The following is a 5,987-nucleotide window of genomic DNA, read 5'->3' as shown; positions in this document are numbered from 1 at the left end:
CTGTCTAGGCCGTTTATGAAGATTAGGGTCCCACACCACCTTGTAGGTCTCATTTTTCTCTTGGAAATCCCCCACTTTGTCAGATGCCTCCCGTTGAATCTCCTCGGAGGTCTTCTTTTCAATTCCGCCCCATCTAACATGATGGCAGCACTCTAGGCTTCTCTATCCATGCAACTCTATAAGATCCTTAACAATCAAGTCCTCTTCACTGCCCCAGGTGCAAAACACATATCCTCCTTTGGTAACAATTTGCATTCTAAACCCTGCCTTCAGGTACTTGTACAGCCATGGGTCAAGCTTATGTGTAAGGAATGGCCTTCGAGTTGTATCGTTAGGCGATCCAAACGCTGGCACAATGCAGCAATTGCCAGAACAATTAAATATACACTTGGACAATCCAGTAGCGTATTGTGTGGAACAAACTAACCATTACACCTGTTCTAGAAATCATTGAGGTGCTTGAAGAAAATGGGTTTTTTTCCCTTGATTTTGCGATTATGAAGCACATCACAAGAAGTATGTGCAATGAACCCTGCTACGAGTCCTCATAAACCTGGAAAGCATTCACGAAAACACTTTACAACATTATGTTCCATGGTTGAGCTCCAAATGAAGACATTGAAATGAGTTGCTTCCCACGATAAGATTTGCCTTGCACAAGGAAGCATATCCTTCTTGGCCTCTCCTCCAGTACCTGGTCATATTGTAGATTCCATGTAGGGAAAAACATATCTTCTTCCAGATCCACTTTATGAATCAAAAGACCATTCATATCCAAAATAAGAGCCCCAGGATCATTCTGCACACTTTCTGGGACAATCTGTTAATCCTCCTCAGCTAATGCCAGCATCTTGCTCGGATCGTTGCAATTTGGGAAAGCCCATGAACATGACCTGGATGCATACACATGTGCCAATCTGATGTGGTACATCCGCTTGAGCACCATGTACAGTCTCCACCTTTTAAACGAGTGATCTATAACGAGTTTTTTTGGCCTTGACTTGGGCTTCGTTTTTTACGATGCACATACTACTAGCATCAACATTAATTCCTTATGAATTACTACATACACAACGCTGTCTACATAAGTTGACTAATTGCGAGGAAAAACAACAAAATATTTGCAAAAACACCTTGGAATAGCATTCATATTATGTCCTTGAAACAGAAAAGTTTACAAAGATGCATCAGGGGACAATAGACCAGCACCATGATCTTGGCTGGTGGTATTAGGGTGATCAGCCAAAGGGCTTGCTTGATGAACTTGCTGTGGAATAGTCACACTGCCATCAACACTACCATCAACGCTCACATGATGAGCAGGGGCTTCACTATTTAGGCTTGCATCAGCAACTGTATTAGGAGTAGGCACGGTACCATCAATGCTCACATGATGAACAGGGACTTCTCACTGTTTAGGCTTGCATCAGCAATTGTATCAGGAGCAGGCCCTTCAACACCAACCATTGTTAGGTCAATTACTCGAGGCAGAGTAGGGTCTTCACCAGCATCCTTTGCATGCCTTTCTATTTCAAGATCTGGGCAAGGGATTTCACCGCCCACTCCTAACATCTGGAGGAGTTTTGCTGAACATAATTTTCTTCATCCTCTTGGATGGTGGCTTTGCTGACCCTTGCCTCTTTCTTTTAGCTTCTGCCAACATGTTTTCTAGAGTGTCTCCACAATCTTTATTGAGAAGGGATTTTGCATCTTGCTATGCCATCAGTAAGTGCTCCAAAAAGACAAAAAAACTCAACCACGTGTAAGTGGGCTGACACTAAATTTACTAAGGCATACCTTTTTGTATCAATGTATCTCTATTTGTATCTTCATCGTCAGCTCCGTGTGCAGTTACAGACCTTCTTGTCAACCTCCTAGACATACTTTGCCCATTCTTTCCACCTCTTGCAAGCTTTCTCTGTTTTACCTTGTCCTCTACGTCTCCAACTTCTGCCTCTGGAACATCATCAGGTGTCTCAGAGATCCCTGGAGCTGCAATGGAAGATGTGATTAAACTAGAAGTACCTTCAAAGCTACATAATAGCTATCTAGAAGCTGGCTAATAACATAATATTAGCTGGCTAACAGCTGTCATACAGCACCTAAACTCTGTAATACTTTGCCAACAACATGTAGCCATAGCATGGCTGGAGAGGTACACAACTTGAAACTTAGCAAGAAACTCTCGGACCTCACCTTTGCTTTAAACACCATCTTTTGGACTTGTGGAGCAGCCCGCAGCAACATCACACATACTACTTTTTCCGATTACTAGTAGCTGTGAATTCTTAAAGGGGCTACAAGAAGACTTTGCTGGGGATTCTCCCCAACCATCAGAGCCAACTGTGAATCCTGCTCACTGCATTGTATTTCCACGAGATGTCTTCACTGACTGCATTGTATCTCCACTAGATGTCTTTATTGGTGTGAACATACATGTGGTTGGAACACAATCAGCTCTACTGTTACAAAAAGATGCCAAGCAGCAATTAAATAAGAAAGTCAACCTTTTGGAAACAAAGTCAAACTTTTCAAAAAATTATTGGACAGCTTTTGGTTGTTAACAACTAGAAATACTTGCTGCATAGTGAACGAGAAAAGATTTATCACACACAGTCAACAGCTATTAGGGAGCTGATTAACAAGCATCAAGTAGCATTTGCCTGCTACTACTAGCTCTCTAAACCTAGCAAATGGATATCACCCACTAGCTGGTTAGAGCTATCTGCTAGGCATCTATTAATAACTAGTTCTGAGAAGCAGTTATAGCCTATCTGCTTACAAGCTATTGAGCAGCAATTGGTTGTAAATAACTAGGCAATACTCGCCACATAGTAAATAAGAGTGTATACCACACAATCAACAGCTAATGATGAGCTATTTAACAAGCATAAAGTAGCTTTTACTAGCTAGTAGCTCTCTAAACCTAGCAGGTAGCTATCACCAGTAGCTATGAAAAACAATAGCTACCCAATAGCTACACAATAGGTAGCTATCACCCACTAGCTACGAAAAACAATAGCTATCCAATAGCTGGTTAATAATAGCTACCTAATAGCTAGTTAAAATAGCTAAAAAGCTCTCAAAACCTGGAAAATAGCTATTACCCACTAGTTGTGGAATAAAATAGCTTCTTAATAGCTGGTGAGATAGCTACTTCCAGCTAATAGCTCTCAAAACATTCCAAACAGCTATTGCCCAACCCAATAGCTATTGAAGACAATAGCTACCTGATAGCTGGTTCTAAGCTGTCTGTCCAAGCAGCTATTGATAGCTGGCGAGATAGCTACTAGCAGCTGATACTCTGAAAACTAGGCAAATAGATTTGACCTAATAGCTATGGCAGGCAATAGCTAGCTAATAGCTAGTTATAAGCACTATCAAGCAGCTATTAATTATAATAGTTTCATATGGATACTTCCAGCTAATAGCTCTCCAAAATTGACAAAAAGCTATTACCTACTAGCTGTGGAAGACAATAGCTATGATCAATAGCTACTTCCAGCTAATAGCTCTCCAAACCTGCAAAATAGCTATCACCCACTAGCTGTGGATAATAGCTATCATCCACTAGCTATGGAAGCCAATAGCTAACTCATAGCTGATTAAAAGCTCTCCTAGACAGCTATTAATAATAGGTCAAATAGGTACTGTCAGCTACTAGGCCATCACCCACTAGTTATGGAAAACGATATCTACCTAATAGCTGGTCAAAAGCTGTCTGAGAAGCAACTTTAGCCAAGTTTTGGTCTATAATATCTACACACTATCAATAGCTATTGTAAAAATACGAAAGTCAATAGCTACCTCATAGCTGGTCAAAAGATTTGGGACCAGCAGATATGTAATAGCTAGTACCCAGCTATTAGAGAGCTATTAAATTCTGGTTACTCAAGCTCCATGGTTACTAATATAATTTTTGTTTGAGAGCTACTGGTTACTAATAGATATTACTACTAATACTTTTGGTTACTAATATATCTTTTCCTTCCTTTGAAGCTTGAGTAACCAGAATTGGGAACATACTTATTGGAGTAACTTTTTCTTTTGCCACGGACGTTGTCTCTGCACCAAACATCTTCTTCATCGAAGTAGGAATATCTATGCCGCATCTCAGGGCCAAGCAAGAATCACTCAGTGTGGAAAAAGTTGCGAAACAAAAATTGTGATAGGGGTGTTGGCATGGTAGCATGCAAACACCCACCCGTATTTTATCTTGAAGTTCAAACCCATAGGCTGCGCACGGCTCGTCAATAAATATAACACCTCGACGTAGATTTGACATGATTGGAGGTGATGGAGAGAATACAAGTGCTTTTCCTTGTTGCAATTGTCAAATTGCACTGCCAACAAAAGCCTCCTGATTTTTGAGTCTCGCCAAGAGCACATTCTTTTGTTGCAGCCTCTCCTGTATCGGACAAAAAAATTCAGCAAAACTGTTCAAACACAAAATAAAAGGAACAACAGTATCTTCTTGGTGTTCGCAAATCAACCTGTATGGCTGCAACATCGTTGTTTTCAAACATGCCACCCTCTGCGACACCGAAAACACCGAGAACCTAAAAATTAGCACTAATCACAACTTGCAACATCATCACCCTCTCCAACGGCACATTGCCACTAGCCTCAAGCCTGGCTAATTCTTCTCATGCTTCTCGTAACTGTTTCAAGAAAGTGTCTACCTTTGATTGAACTTGCACTTCCACTTGTGCTTGCTGCATTTCTTTAGAGCGCTACCCTATTTCACTCTCAAGCTGCCTAACTTTAGCTTGTACATCAGACCGCATGATCTGTGCCAGCTCTACATCCCGACTATTTGACGTATCCACACTCGCCTTCGATGACTGAGCTACCAATACTGACTTGCACCCTGTTTTCCCGTCAGTCACGTCATCATTACTCTGGAAATCTTGTTGGAGAGCCCTTGCTTATGTGCCCCCAGTCGAGTAACTGAGTTCTCAGCCACAACAGCCCAAGCTACCCGGTATTTGGACTTGTCGAGAGACAAGTCCGCCCTCTGGCAATTTTCAAATGCAATGCTTTGGCAAACTAGGTAGCACACTCACCGTTTATAGGTAACTCCTGTTAAACCATCAGATACAGCATCATGAATTTATCGTAAAGCTCTGACCGTATGGTTCGAAGCTTCACCTTCTGCCCTTTGATTTGTAGCACCGTGAACACAGACAACCAGTCTTTTTCTATAACATCCATCAAGTGTGGATTGTCAAACCCATCTAGGCTCAGGTTGTAGACTTCATGGAAATCTTGTCTTGACATGCAAAGTTTTGTATGCTGGATTCTAGTAAATGGAGGTGGGCTCCACCTGAAATATACATATAAAACCAGTTTTATAATTGAATGACCCATTGAAATAACATTTTTAATCATCATTTCACCACAAGAAGTAACTAATAACAGATAAAATCTCCTAAGAGGAAGGATTTTTGCACCAATAACAAGTCCTAATGCTGAAACAAGACTCTCCGTGTGTAGGTATGTCTGTGTGTGTGTGTGTGTGTGTGTGTGTGTGTGTGTGTGTGTGTGTGTGTGTGTGTGTGTGTGTGTGTGTGTGTTCATATCTATGTCCATGGATATGCATCATGGAACAAAATGAAACTGAAAAGGAAACATACAATGGTCACAGTTGGATGGTGAAGCTATCGGGACATGAAGCACCTTGTAATGGTGAGACATGAAAAAAAGCAAGCAACACATGTCCAATCAAAGGTGGCAAGCTTGAGACTAACCTACCCTGTTTCAAACATGCAATACTTTCAGTTGTGCGTGTGTGTGTGTGTGTGTGTGTGTGTGACATAGAAAGAGAGAGAGGGATGACATATATTGACCACCCTGCCTCAGAGAGCGAGAGAGAACCTTAGAGACATGTTGCTATGCTGCTGCGTGCCCTGCTGCTATTGCTTCTTGCTTGAGACAAAGAGAAGCTACATGAATGCGCTCAGTGTGCTCAACACCCACGCAAGTAC

The sequence above is a fragment of the Adiantum capillus-veneris genome, chromosome 29, assembly GCF_014529385.1.
Source record: "Adiantum capillus-veneris isolate H3 chromosome 29, ASM1452938v2, whole genome shotgun sequence".
NCBI classification, from domain to species: domain Eukaryota; kingdom Viridiplantae; phylum Streptophyta; class Polypodiopsida; order Polypodiales; family Pteridaceae; genus Adiantum; species Adiantum capillus-veneris.
The sequence above is the reverse complement of the archived record's forward strand: the minus strand, read 5'-3'. Positions refer to the sequence as shown.